At 38.2% G+C, this 15,696-nt stretch overlaps 1 non-coding gene across 1 annotated transcript; it reads right to left on the reverse strand.

Annotated features, from left to right (window-relative positions):
• Window positions 1-5,667: 5,667 nt before the first annotated feature.
• Window positions 5,668-5,774, reverse strand: LOC116146353. Its single transcript, XR_004130484.1, has one exon. It is a non-coding gene; the product is annotated as a small nucleolar RNA R71 (small nucleolar RNA).
• Between the last annotated feature and the right edge of the window lie 9,922 nt (window positions 5,775-15,696).

Genomic DNA, 15,696 nt, shown 5'->3' on the forward strand with positions numbered 1-15,696 from the left:
AGTAAAATCTTGTAATTGTCGAATTTGTATATTTGTAAGACGAAAAAAATGTTCGTGTTTCTTGGGGGAGGAATTATATTTACTAGGGGAGAACGACTTACACATACCCAAGATTCATCGTAACGACAAGTTGGTACCCAAAAGGTTTTGAAATGACAAATAGGTACTTTCCGTCATGTTCTGTTAGTGATTTCTGTTTATTACTGTTTATTAATAGTGAAAAGACTAAAATGCCCTTAAAAGTTTGAATTTTAGTTTTTTATAAATTTAAAAATTTCAAAAAACCCCCTAAGTTTACAAATTTCACTAAATACCCCAATATATAAAAATTTTATAAAATAACAAAAACACCCCCCACCCGCAAGTGCCAGATTCCGGCCACCACCGCCGGAATCTGGCCGAAAAGTTGCGTTACGACACAGACCCGTCGGATCTGTGTCGTAACGCGTCGATCTGGCCTTTTCCGGCCAGATCCGTGGCTGATCTGGCCGGAAAAGGCCAGATCTACGGCTAGATCTGGCCGTCGACGCCGCAAAACTCCATATGCGGCGTCGAAGGCCAGATCTGGCAGTAGATCTGGCCTTTTCCGGCCAGATCAGCCACGGATCTGGCCGGAAAAGGCCAGATCTGGCTGCTGCTTCGACGGCCAGATCTTGCCTTTTCCGGCCAGATCCGTGGCGGATCTGACCGGAAAAGGCCAGATCGGCACTTTACGACACAGATCCGACGGATCTGTGTCGTAATGCAGTTTTCCGGCCAAATTCCGACGATGGTGGCCGGAATCTGGCATTGGGGATGGTGGGGGTGTTTTTGTCATTTAACAAACTTTTTATATATGGGGGTGTTTAATTAAATTAGCAAACCTAGGGGGTTTTTTAGAAATTTTTAAATTTATAAAAAACAAAAATTGAAACTTTGAAGGGCATTTTAGTCTTTTCATTATTAATAAACAAAAATCATTAACAGAATATAACGGAAGGTACCTATTTGTCGTTTCAAAACCTTTTAGGTACCAACTTGTCGTTACGGTAAACTTTGGGTATGCACAAGTCGTTCGGCCTATTTACTAGTGTGTGAAAAAAGAACTTAGTTTCTCGACATCCTCTTAATCCCTCCTTTTATTATAGGAATAAACAATATTATATTGTTTATATAATGTTGCATTTGATGAAAGAAACATAATTTAAGGAAAAAAAAAATGGTAAATCTTAGGATACAAACTCCAATTTAAACAAGCAGAATGGCAAACTGGTCGATCTCAGATCAAAATAAAACACTAGCCAAAAGCATGGAACTTTTGCTCTGTGATTTGGTCGAGACTCTCCATCATTTCAGTTGTTAAATGGTTCTTGCAATCTCCAACCTTACCTTCCCTGAAGAAGATATCGTTCTTAGAACCTTGAACACGATAGATACCAGTCTTGTTCACCTCCAAATTTTTCATGTTCTCAAAGCTACAAAGTCTAACAATTTCATGCAAAACCCTATTTTCTTCTTCTTCCAAGTAAAATAACTCTGCCAATCTGAATCTCTTTATATTGAGTAAGGGCTCCTTTTTCATATCTTCACATTTTAAGAAAAGGACCCTGTTGGGGAACTCTAAACCTGCTTTCCAATATTCTAAAACATGATCCCAAAAGTGGAAATCCCTTCACAGAACATGTCAAATGCATCTTCGAATGAAGCAGATTAGAGCTGGGCAAGGGTCCGGTCCTTTGCGGGCCCAGGCCTGGGCCCGTTTGGGACTAGTCCCTTGGGATTGGTCCCAAATGGGACTAGTCTCTAATGGGCCTGGGACCGCAGCTGGGCAAGGGTCCGGTCCCTTGGGATTGGTCCCAAATGGGACTAGTCTCTCATGGGCCTGGGACCGGTCCCAGGCCCATGAGAAAAACCAGGACCCAAACCAGGCCTTAGGCCTGGTCGGGACTGGTCCCATGGGCCCAGGACCGGTCCCATGGGGTTTGGAAAATTTTATTTTCCCCCCTCAATTTTTTTTATATTTGAGGGCAAAACAAAATTTTATAGGGAGTTTTTAGTATTTTTTAGGGGTTGATTAGTAAGTTTCTAAAAATTTAATTAATTTTAAAAAATAATAAATTAATAATTAATTTTAATTTTTAACATAAATATAATATTCATATTTCACACATTCACGCTTCACAAATAAACAATTAAATAAATTTTTTTATTAAATTATTCATCTTCAATTTCATCGTCAACACTAGTTACATTATTTAAATCTGTATTCCTAAAGAGTTCGAGTAGTTCGGGATCTTCAGGGTGCTGTTGTAGTCTTATTTCTGCATGAGTCCAATCCCGTAAACACGTTATCACTTCAATCATCTCATTGGTTAAAGAACATCTTCTGTCTTCAACAATCCGACCACTCGTTGAAAATGTTGACTCGGATGCAATTGTAGAAACCGGCACAAATAAAATGTCACGTGCCATTTGGGATATAATGGGGAATTGACTTTCTTGTTGGTTCCACCATTGAAGAATATCCATGTCAAGTTGCTCCTTCATCGTCATAAAGGTCAAGTCCACCTGTAGGTAGCGAGTCATCTCATTTGGTCTATGTATGTATGAGCTGGAGCTAGAGTTGGAGCTTCCGCTACGTCCCACATACGCCCACTTGCTCGATCATTGAGGGGGGGCTACATCAAGGTCCTGATCGCCTCTCCTAGACGTTCCACTTCCACTTCCACTTCTACTTCCATTGTATCTGTTCTCATATAAAGAAAAAAGCCTATCCAATTTGTGTTTAAAGTCAGTCAAATAAGACGTATAATCATATCCTAAATAATGGCCTAGCTCAGTAATTACACCGTTAACTACGGATAATTTAAACCTAGGATCTAGAAAAAGGCCTAATCCATATAAGAATTGAATATCTAACCAATATCTCTTATATTTTTCTTCCATACTTGAAACAATTTCACTAAAAATGTTATCATATCTATATTGATCAAAAGTTTTAGCAATTTGAACTAAAATATCTAACACTAAATTAGTAGTTGGATAATAAATACCACTTAATGTATTAGTAGCATCATAAAAAATTTTAAGAAATGAATAAAAAAGTTCACAAACCGCCCAATCATCATAGTTGACAACTTCCTCTAGATAGTTCTTCCGGTTGACGAAATCTGTAATTTGTTTCGCGGTTGGCAAAGCTTTTTCCAACATCAAGTAGGTAGAGTTCCAACGGATAGGCATGTCTGTACATAACTTCAAAGGTCGAACCGGTGGGTCCTCTTGCTTACAATATTTGACGTACTCCTGCCATCTTTTATTGCTACCGCCGACGATAAATCCGATAGCTCTACGCACCCTCTCAATCCTTGAATGTATAGCATCTAAACCTGCTTTAACTATCAAATTGATGATGTGACAAGCACATCTCTGGTGATAAAATTTGCCTTCACCAAGCGGATCCAATTTCTTTTCAAATAAAGATATTGCCGCGGTGTTAGCAGCTGCATTATCAAGCGTTAGCGCTACAACTCTATCAGTTAATAAATATTCTTGCAAAACTTCAAGAATCGTAAAATAAATAGTTTCAGCACTATGTTTTTCATATAATGGTTTAAAACCTATCAATTTTTGTTGTAAACCCCAATTATGATCTAAGAAATGTACTGTAACAGTTAAAAAATCGGTTTTTGATCTACAAGCCCATATGTCTGATGTAAGTGCAATAGATATATTCCTAAAATTTTGAAATTCGTTTTTAAGTTTATTATTTATTTTGTTATAAAGTTTTAGTATATCTCTTCTACTTGTAGTTCTACTAACAGGGGTATATGCTGGACAAATACAGTTTTAACCATATTAACAAAAAAAGGATTTTCAGATAAACAAATGAGAGAGTCCGTAGCAACTATATATCTTGCTATTTCCTCTCGTGCAACATGTGTATTGTATTGCCATGTTGAGAGAGTTGAGGATTGTGGATTAAAATTAAGTTGAGTTTGAATTTGTCTACCTGATCCGCTTGATGATGCATTTATTTGGGGATGCTTTTTCTCTACGTGTCGTCGCATCATCGAAGTCCCCTTCTCAGTCCCAATAATGGTTCCACATAAATTACATATCCCACACGATTCTTCCCCCTCTCCATTTGTCTTTGGCCGTTTTGATTTGGTGAAGTATCGCCAGACATCGGACACGACCCTCTTTGACGGTCGGGGGGGTTGGGCTATGTCCGTGCCCGTTAAATCGCAGCTCACATGTGTTTGGCTACACCTCGTCCCGACCGAATGTGGTTGTGGAATTATAGCTGCATCCTCTGGAGGAAATGGTGAAAATGGATTGAAGGCTTCAATTTCTTCTGTGGATGGAACGTAAAACTCATTTAGGGAAGACATTATAAATTTATGATAAAATAATAAATAATTAAAATGAAAAGAAATTAAATAATAATATGAAATTATGATGATATTGAAAAATAGAAAAAAATTTAAATAATATAAAAAAATTATAAATATAAATTGAATGAGAAATTGATTGGAGATTTGGAGTAGAGAGATTGAGAGAATGAAAGAATGAGAGATTGATTGGTGTGAAAAAAATTAAAGGTTTTAGTGTTATTTATTGTGTAGTTGTGGGGGGGGGAAATGGAAAAAAAAAAGAACTTATAATTATATAAATATAACCGTTGGGTGTCAGTTGACCATTGGCAGCCAACAGGGTTAAATTTTTTTTTTTTAAAATAAATTTTGTAAAATTTCGTTTTAGTCCTTATAATTTATACTTATTTTAGGGGGTTTAATGTAATTTTATAAAGGACTAAAATGATAAAAGGTAAAAAAAATTTGGGCCCAGGCCCGGGCCTTGGAGGAGGGCCCGGGCCCTCCTCCTTAGGCCTGGTCCCGTTTTGGGACCAGGCCTCCTAGGACCGGTCCTCCGAAGGACCGGTCCTAGGACCGGTTTTTGGAGCTGGGCTTTTGGGCCCGATCCCAAATGCCCAGCTCTAAAGCAGATGACAGATCTCTAGAACTCAACTTCTTCGGGAATTGCCAAAAGGAAACAAATACGTCTTTCGGGTTTCTACATATGTAGACAATCAAACAGGAAGAGTTTTTTTATTTTTATTTTTTAATATTTTTTATGGTATCTGGCAACAAAGTGAAAGGTATATTAATAATAAGAAGACGAGGAGAGGGAAGGACTTCAGGGTCAGCAATAGGAGGCTTCCTGAAAAGGTCAAATTCCATAAAGGGAACACAATCATGGATGCCAGTTCTAAGCAAGTGATGAGCTGAAAACTCATATTTAGTCTCGTAGATTACAGAGAAAACTAGAGCTTTAAGCCAAGTAGTACCAGATTTTGATATGAAGCCAAGTAAACATCATGTTGGTTTTACATGAAAACAAAGAAGAGAAATAGATGAAAGAAAGAGAACCGAGATTGGAAAATGATGCTCTGTTTTTTATTCAAAAAACAGGTACAAACTTATACAAAGCACCTGCCACTATTCCACCTAATGGAATTACAAATTTCAAATTTAAACACAATACACCAACTAGTACACATAGATGCATAAGTAAAATTACATTTAACCAAACCTAATACACCTAAACACATCACTGAACCAATCCATAATAGTGACCCAAATGCAGCAAGGATTCCTAAAAAAGTATTATCCCATTGGTAAAACCAACAGCATAAGACAAGCCATTACTAGTTTCGCTCAAATTGATGGCGAGGAATTTTATGAGAGTTGGGAATGTTTGAAGGAAATGCTTAGGAAGTGTCCCCATCACGCAGTCCCTAGGTGGTAATTAGTTCATAGTTTTTATGACGGACTGACCGAGAGGCATAGGAATATGGTAGACGCCTCTTGTGGAGGAACATTTATGCACAAGGACGGGAATGAGTTATGGCAACTCTTCGAGACCTTAAGTGAAAATTCAATGCACCACATTTCTGCATCTAGAATGCCTATCTCAGGGCAGCCATCCAAGAAGGGTGGCATGTATGAAGTGTCACGGATGACATTAGTTCCAAGTTAGAGGTGTTGGCCCATCGATTTGACCAGTTTGTATCTATACAAGGGCAACCCTCTACATAATCATCTTAGAAGGCGAACCAGGATGTTTTTCCCATGCACTCCACTCTTGACCATCCAGTTGAGGAACCTGCCCCTGACTCTTTTGAGGAGCAAGTGCAGGTTACACAAGGCTTCCAGAGACAGAACGATTCGTACATGAACAAGTACAATCTTGGGTGGCGTAACCACCCTGATTTTTCATGGAAGCCACAATCACCTCAGAATGTCCCCAATAACATGCCATATAGGAATAATCCTTCCAATCAGCAAGGCAATTATAGGGAGCAACCTTTAATCCAACCTAGGATCCCACCTCCTGTTTAGCAGCCCACTCCAATGCCTAGTTCACTAGAATCGATGATGGCTCAAATGCTCCAAACCACGCACGAACAGAAAGCCGACATGAATGCTAGGTTTCAAGATTTAGAGCAGAATACCTAACTTCTACATTCTCATTCCCAATCCATTAGTAAGCTAGAGACCCAGATTGGTCAAATAGCCGAAGCAATCAATAGGAGGGAACAAGGCCGATTGCCTAGTCAAGTCATAGATAACCCTAGTGGTTCTTCTCAGTAGAGAGAGTTTTCCAAACAAGCTAAGGCTGTGATGACTCTTCGAAGCGGCCGAGAGCTAATTAGGCCTGAGAGGGAAGTAAAAGTCCAAGGAAGAGAAGAGGAAAGTCTAGGTAAGGACCAAGCCAAAGAGAGTGAGAGTGAGCCACTTGTAGAGTCAAGTGTTCAGAGACTAGGTAAGGAGAAAGTTGGGGAGAATGAACCATCCCCTACTTCATACATACCGAGAGCACCCTTTCCTCAATGCTTAGAGCCCCTAAATGTTCCCACTACTAGGAAAAGCACTAGGATGGAGGAAATGATTGAGTTGTTTAAGTAGGTGCAGATTAACATTCCACTCTTAGATGCCATCAAGCAAGTACCTGCTTATGTCAAATTCCTCAAAGACTTGTGCATGCAAAAGAGGCGAATGAAATCTCACACATCCAAGACTGTACATTTACCAAAAAATATAAGTGCAGTTGTCTCAAACCGCCTTCCCCCGAAGTTAAAGGATCTTGGAGCTCCTATTATTTCTTGTGTGATAGGTAATGTCACGATTGATAGAGCACTCTTAGACTTAAGGGCGAGCATGAACTTATTACCCACTTCCGTGTATGAACAGTTTAACTTAGATGAGCTCAAGTCTACTGAAGTCATTCTGCAGTTAGCTAACCGATCGGTCAAAATGCCTAGGGGCCTAATTGAGGACGTGTTAGTTAAGGTTGAGGAACTATATTTTTCGGTGGATTTTCTTGTCTTAGACATGGGGTATACGAGCAGTGAAAGTATGCCACCGATTATTTTAGGGAGACCTTTTCTAGCAATGGCAAATGCTTGCATTAACTTTAGATCTGGAGAGATGGAAGTGTCTTTTGGGAATAGGAAATTGAGACTTAATGTGTTTAATGCTGGTTTAGGACCTATGCATGAGGACGATAACGAGTGTTTCATGGTTGATGCTATTGACAGTCTGGTGGAGCCTCACGCCCCATAGATGTTATGTGATGATGCAATTTACACTCTTATGAATCTATTTATTGAGGAGATATGTAACTTGAGTGTCGGGTCAAAGATTCAGGAGGTTAGTGTGTATATGGCTAGGTCGCCCACTTTAGAGTGTCGACCTTGGAATAGCAAGTATGAACCCTTACCACCTTTGTCTAAGACTATACAACCGAGGTCAATTGAGTCTCCACCAGTCTTAGAGTTGAAGGCCTTGCCTGATACTCTAAAGTATGTTTTCCTAGGACCCAACAAGACCTTACCCGTGATCATTGCTGCCAACTTAGATAATGAGCAAGAAGAGAGATTAGTGGCGGTTGGTCGGTAGCCGATTTGCGAGGGATTAGCCCTTCTTTGTGCATGCATTGCATATTTTGTGAAGAGAATGCTAAACCGGTGCATGAAGCTCAAATAAGGTTAAACCCAAACATGAAGAAGGTGGTGAAGAAAGAGGTGATCAAATGGCTTGATGCGGGTATCATCTACCCTATATCCGACAACCAATGGGTGAGTCCGACCTATGTTGTACCTAAGAAAAGTGGTCTCACCATTGTTGATAATGAAAAAGGTGAGCGAATTCCTACCCGTACTCCTACAAGATAGAAAGTTTGCATTGACTATAGGAAGCTCAACCTAGCCACTAGGAAGGATCATTTCCCGCTCCCATTTATTGACCAAATCCTAGAAAAACTTACAGGGCAGGCTTTCTATTATTTTCTAGATAGCTATTTTGGATATAACCAAGTACTAGTTGCCCCCAAAGACCAAGAAAATACCATGTTCACATATCCTTTTGGTACGTTTGCCTTTCGTCGCATGCCCTTCGAGTTGTGCAATGCACCGACAACGTTTCAAAGATGCATGTTATCGATATTTTCTGACATGGTAGGTCAATTCCTTGAAGTATTCATCAATGATTTTTATGTGTTTGGTGCATCTTTCGATGATTGTCTCGAAAAACTTGAGTTGGTGTTGAAACATTGTAAAGAGACAAATCTTGTTCTTAGTAGGGAAAAGAGCCATTTCATGGTTCAAGAGAGAATTGTCTTAGGTCATGTAGTTTCCAAGGAGGGGATAGCAATGGATAAGGCAAAGGTAGAGTTGATTTCTCAACTACCACTGCCTTCGTCGATCAAACAAATTAGATTTTTCCTAGGCCATGTAGGATTTTATAGGCATTTCATCCAGAATTTTAACAAGATCTCTAAGCCTTTGTGTGATTTGCTTGCTAAAGATGTGCCATTTTTTTTCTATGACACTTGTATGATTGCCTGTACCATTTTGAAGGAAGCGTTGACCACAGCACCCATCATGCAACCTCCTGATTGGAACCTACCTTTTGAAGTGATGTGTGACGCATCGGACTATGCCATTGGTGCAGTCCTTGGCCAACGGGGGAATAAAAAGCCCGTTGTGATCTACTATGTAAGCAAGACCCTCTCCGATGCTTAATGTAATTACACCACTACGGAGAAAGAGTTGCTTGCAGTAGTGTTTTCCCTTGATAAGTTCCGGTCTTATCTTCTTGGGTCTAGGATAGTTGTCTTTATAGACCACGTTGCAGTTAGGTATTTGTTAGCCAAGAAAGACACTAAGCATATATTAATTTGATGGATTTTGTTGTTGCAAGAGTTTGATCTAGAAATCAAAGATAAAAAGGGTAGTGATAATGCGGTCGCCGACCACTTGTCTAGACTCTTTACAGAGTATGTTCCTGGTCAATGTTTGAATAAATCTTTCCCGAATGAGCAATTATTTGCAATATCCCAATCCAAAGCACCTTGGTATGCCCATATAGTCAATTACCTGGCCGTAGGACAATTACCATTAGGGTAGACCAAAACTCAAAAAGATCATTTCTTTGCAACCATCAAGCATTATTTTTGGGAAGACCCAGACCTTTTTAGGGCGTGTGCAGATCAGATAGTTAGGAGATGTGTTCCCGACCATGAGTTTAGTAGTGTGCTTGCATTTTGTCATTAAGTAGGGAATATTGGTAGATGATGAGAATGCAAAATGTCATATTTACCCCCCCTAATGTCTAGTCTTTTATACTTATTTGCTTCCTAAATATACTCATTATTATTCTATTTTGATTTAGGATGCAAATGGAGGCATTAATTGCAAAACGGAACTAATTAAGTGAATTCGGACAGTTTTGACATCGCTTCGTAATCTAGGCATAACTCTCTCATCCGAGCTTCGATTGAGATGATTCAAAATGCTGTGGAACGCTAAGAGAGAGATCCTAAAACTTTTGAGTTTAAAGATATACTCGCTGCATCAGGGTTGTAATCGATCTTGAAGTTGACGCACCTGCACTGCCGACGTTCTGGAACATTCCGCCTTGTCATGCAATTCAAATAGGCAGATTATTACAAGAAGTTTTGAAGACTTGTTGCACGCAAATTACAGCTAGAAAACACCACTTTCCTATTTTATTTTAGGACTTTATTATTTTATTTCCAATTAATCAGATTAGGATAAATGTTACTGTAGGATATTAGAATATTTTGAGGAGATTGAGTAGAATTAGAATTAGAATTTAGATATTTTTAAAAGAGAGATCAGATTAGGGATTACAACATATATCACACACGTCTCTCTCTTCTCTCTCTGGTGGACTTTCGTTTTTTCTTTGAATTTTCGTGATGGCCATGAGTGGCTAATTTTTATAACTTGGTCGAAAGAAACAAGACCTCGAAATCAATAAACTGTGAGATCAGTCTGGTTTTTTTTCTTTAAGTGTTCAATTTATGTTTGAGTATTGGATGTTCTTCTATGCATATTTTAATGATTGTTGCGTTTAATTACTAGGAGGCCTACTAGTTTATTATTTGTTGCAATCTACTGCTAAGTTAGATATCAAATCCATAATTGTTTGATCCCTTTAACTTGTGAAGCAATTAGGGTTTAAGAATTTGCTGCGTCAGGAATTATTAAGTCTTAAGAAGAACATTCAACTAAATTAAATGCAACCGCTTGAGTTTGTGTTGTCTAGCTTCATCGATCTCTCTAGGTCTTAAGGCTGCCACTAGATTAAATCTTTAGCGCTTGTCTAGGGTTGTTTAGTAGTAAGGTTAATTAGATCGCTTGTTTCTTAATTCATTATAACTAAGGAGAGATAGGCAAATAGTTCCAACAGTGAATATTCAGGGTATGAGTTGATTTATTTTTGTATCGATGATCAGTTGAAAGATTTCGATTGTGGATGTTGACTTAGACCAAGTTTTGTTATTTTGATTGATTGATTAATTTGAATTGTTGTTTTCCCGAAATTGTTTCTGTTTAACTCAAAACCCCCCCATACTGGTTCACATAACATTAAATTCGGCTAGACACTCTCCGTGGGAATGATCCTGACTCACACTATTGCATGTGTTTTTTTAGGTTTTAATTATGGGTGCCTACGACAGCTCGCTAGATTTTGGCGCCATTGCCGGGGAGTGATTCTAGTTTATTTATTTTTGTTTTTGTGATTCTTATTTCATTCTTGCTATTTTTTTTCCAAAAAAAAAAAAATTTGTGAACAGTAGTACTGTTTCGGATGAACAGTAGTACTGTTCATAAGAAAAATTTTGGTTGAATTAGGAGTGGTGCGAGTACCCGTTTCGAAGAAAACAAAATCTGAACAAGACTAGAAAACATTCTAGCCCCACCCTTTCAAGGCCAAAAAACAATGTTTGATAGGGTTTTTGCTAGTTTTGTGTTTTTGGTCATAAATTTTTATTTTATTTTATTTTATTTTCTAGTTAGTTTTCATTACTTTCTAATTCTTTTATGAGGTTTTTTGTTGTATGACCAGGTCCTCTCATCTTGGTAATTTAACATTCAACCCAGAAATTGAGAGCACTTTGCGCAGGTTAAGGAAAGAAGCTCGGGGAAATTATGAGGAAAGCAATTTGGCTTTTGATTCCCAATTTGTTAGCAACTCTGATTTTCGAACTTTGAAAGAGCTTGTTGCCCCTGATTTGAATCAAGCACCTTTATGCATAATGTTTCCTGTTTTAGATGCTGCTATTACTTTTGAATTAAAATCTGGACTAATACACCTCTTGCCCACTTTTCATGGCCTTGCAGGTGAAGATCCTCACAAGCATTTAAAGGAGCTTCATATGGTTTGCACGAGTATGAAACCTACGAGGGTGACCGAGGAGCAAATTAAATTAAGAGCCTTTCCATTTTCTTTGAAGGATTCGGCTAAGGATTGGCTCTATTATTGACCCTCTGGGACTATAACCACATGGAATGAGATGAAGAGATTGTTTTTGGAGAAATATTTCCCAACTTCGAGGGCGGCCAACATTCGGAAAGAAATTTGTGGTGTAAGGCAGCACAATGGAGAGTCCTTACACGAATACTCGGAACGTTTTAAGAAATTATGTGCAAGCTACCCCCACCATCAGATTAGTGAGCAGCTACTTATCCAGTATTTCTATGAGGGCCTTACATACACTGATAAGAGCATGATTGATGCTGCAAGTGGAGGAGCTTTGGTGGATAAAACTCTCGAGGCCGCGAGAAACTTGATTGCAAATATGGCGAGTTTGGCACTAGGCTTGACCTTCCTTCTAGGCGTGATAATGAGGTAAATATTTCTTGATATGTGCCCAACTTTTCAAGAGGAACCTGTTGAGCAAGTGAATGCAGCAGGTGGTTTTCCTGGACAACTGCAAAGGAAGTATGATCCTTATTCGAGCACATATAACCTTGGATGAAGGGATCACCCCAATCTTGGCTATGGGAATCCACAAGTGAACCAGCCTGTGACTCAAAACCGCCCAAATTACCAGCAGTATAAGCAAACATACCCCCCTAGACAACAATCAGGCCAAACTTCTAATTCTGGTATGTCTTTAGAAGATATTGTTAAGTCTCTTGCTACTAATACTTTGCAATTTCAACAGGAGACGAAGGCCAGTGTTCAAAGTTTGGAGAATCAGATGGACAGATGGAAACCGCAATTAGTAAGCTAGAGGCACAAAGTTCGGGGAAATTACCCTCTCAAACGGTGGTGAATCCAAGAGAAAATGTAAGTGCAATCGTCTTGAGGAGTGGTAAAGAGGTGGAGATTCCAATAAAGGCAGCCCCTGCATTGTCGAAGAAAGAAAATGAGAAAAACATCACTGTAGACAGGAACATTCCCAACGACGATGGTGTTCCTAAGCGTAAGTTTTCGCCTCTTTCTGATTATAAACCAGTACCTCTTTTTCCTCAAGCTTTGGCAGAATCTAGAAAAGATGTGTAATGCCGAGATTTATATGAGACTTTTCATAGATGCGGGGTAAATATTCCACTTTTAGATGCTATTAAACAAGTACCTTGTTATGCTAAATTCTTGAAAGAGCCATATACAATTAAGAGGAAACAGAAACTTAAGGGGTGTGACAAGGTGAGAGTAGGAGAGAATGTTTCTGCAGTGATTCAGAGAAAACTCCCAGTGAAGTGCAAGGATCCAGGTATGTTTACTATCCCTTGTACGATAGGTAACACTAGGTTTGAGAAGGCCATGATAGATTTAGGAGCTTCTATAAATGTCATGCCATATTCTATATATGCTTCTTTGAAACTTGGACCTTTGAATAAAACTGGTGTTGTGATTCAATTAGCTGATAGATCTGATGCCTACCCTAAGGGTGTAGTTGAGGATATTCTGGTACGAGTTAATGATTTAGTTTTCCTTACTAATTTCTATGTGCTTGATATGGAAAATGGTGATCAAATTGCTCATATTTTGTTAGGAAAACCCTTCCTAAAAACGTCCAAGACTAAGATAGATGTTCATAGTGGCATACTTACCATGGAATTTGATGGTCAAATAGTTAAGTTTAATATTTATGATGCCATGAAATATCCTGATGATGATGATAATCTTGTTTATTCTATTGATGTGATTGATTCTTTGGCACAGGAAGTTTTTGAACTTGATAGAAAAGATGGATTGGAAGTTGCCATTAGTAAGCATCTTAAGGAAGAGAATGAGGAGTTAGCTTTGAGTATTGATTTGCAGGAAACTATTACAGCGTTGAATGATTCTCCAAAGTTACAGCAGCAGTTAGGTAACGTTCCTTATATTGCATTACCAATTTCTAATGAGCGGCCTTTACCCTCTGTTTTGCAGGCTCCCATTCCAAATTTGAATCCTTTCCCTAGTTACCTCATGAACGTGTTCCTTGGAGACGGAGGACCGTTATCGGTGATCATCTCAAGTAAACTCAGTGCATCGCAAGAAGAAAAGCCTTAAGTCGAGCCAACGACAATAAACAAAGGCGCTACTTGGGAGGCAATCCAAGGGGAGTTTGTTTTCTTATTCTCGCATTTTAAATTTTGGTTATTTTTGCCTTTTCTTTGCATTTCATCTTACATTGGGGACAATGTCAGTTTTAAGTGTGGGGGAGGGGATTTAGGTTGTGTTTTAATTTGTTAAAAAAAAATATAGTTTTGTTTTTAGGAAGGTATAAGCTTTAAGTCATGTCTTTGAACGTCTAGTGATGCATGAAATAGTAACTTGACTTTGTTGTTGAGCATATTCCTTGACTTAGGATGTTAGCAATCTTTCATAAAATAGAGTTAATCAGATTTGAATCTTTGAAGTTTGAAACAATATGTCTTGAGAAGTTGTATGGACTTGGCAACGAAGCATGATTGAGGAGTGTATAACAACCCTTAAAAGAAAAAAAAAAAATTGTCTCTCTTAAGGTAGTCCTAAATTTGGGTTTAAGCAAATAGGAAAAGGAAAAGAAAGGTATGTGGTGAGTCGAGATGGAGCGTAAAATGCACTCACTCATAAACACAACCATGAAATGAAATGGAGCATAAACATTCTTTTTCAAAACAGAAAAAAAAAAAAAGAAAAAAAATAATAATATCCCTAGTTTGCTACCCAATTTGTAGTAGTAAAGAGAAGCAGTTTTGAGGAAAAAGTTGAGAGGTGAGTTGTACATGAATTGGTTGTGATTAGTTTCCTTGTTTGTATTGACCGATTGAGAGTAATTATGGAAAATGACGAAGAGAGATGAATGTCATTAACTCTACTTTATTTTATTTTGTTGATGTCTAAGTTAGGTATGAATATGCATGGATTAAATATTGTTGCTTATGCATCATGATGGTGTTCTTGATATGACTTGAGATGATGGTGTTCTTGATATGACTTGAATGTAGTGTTTGTTTGAATCAGTTTGCCTGAGGACGTGCAAAAGCTAAGTGTGAGGGAATTTGATGAGAATGCAAAATGTCATATTTACCCCCCCCCCCCTTAATGTCTAGTCTTTTATACTTATTTACTACCTAAATATACTCATTATTATTCTATTTTGATTTAGGATGCAAATGGATGCGTTAATTGCAAAACGGAACTAATTAAGTGAATTCGGACAATTTTGACATCGCTTCGTAATCCGAGCATAACTCTCTCATCCGAGCTCCGATTGAGATGATTAAAAATGTTGTGGAACACTAAGAGAGAGATGCTAAAACTTTCATGTTTTGAGTTTAAAGAGATACTCGCTGCATCAGGGTTGTAATCGAACTTGAAGTTGACGCACCTGCACTGCCAACGTTCTGGAACATTCCGCCTTGTCATGCAATTCAAATAGGCAGATTATTACAAGAAGTTTTGAAGACCTGTTGCATGCAAATTACAGCTGGAAAACACCACTTTCCTATTTTATTTTAGGACTTTATTATTTTATTTCCAATTAATCAGATTAGGATAAATGTTACTGTAGGATATTAGAATATTTTGAGGAGATTGAGTAGAATTAGAATTAGAATTTAGATATTTTTAAAAGAGAGATCAGATTAGGGATTACAACATATATCACACACGTCTCTCTCTTCTCTCTCTGGTGGACTTTCGTTTTTTCTTTGAATTTTCGTGATGGCCATGAGTGGCTAATTTTTATAACTTAGTCGAAGGAAACAAGACCTCGAAATCAATAAACTGTGAGATCAGTCTGGTTTTTTTTCTTTAAGTGTTCAATTTATGTTTGAGTATTGGATGTTCTTTTATGCATATTTTAATGATTGTTGTGTTTAATTACTAGGAGGCCTACTAGTTTATTATTTGTTGCAATCTACTG

This window comes from Pistacia vera, unplaced genomic scaffold, assembly GCF_008641045.1.
Source record: "Pistacia vera cultivar Batoury unplaced genomic scaffold, PisVer_v2 Contig476, whole genome shotgun sequence".
Classification (NCBI taxonomy): Eukaryota; Viridiplantae; Streptophyta; class Magnoliopsida; order Sapindales; family Anacardiaceae; genus Pistacia; species Pistacia vera.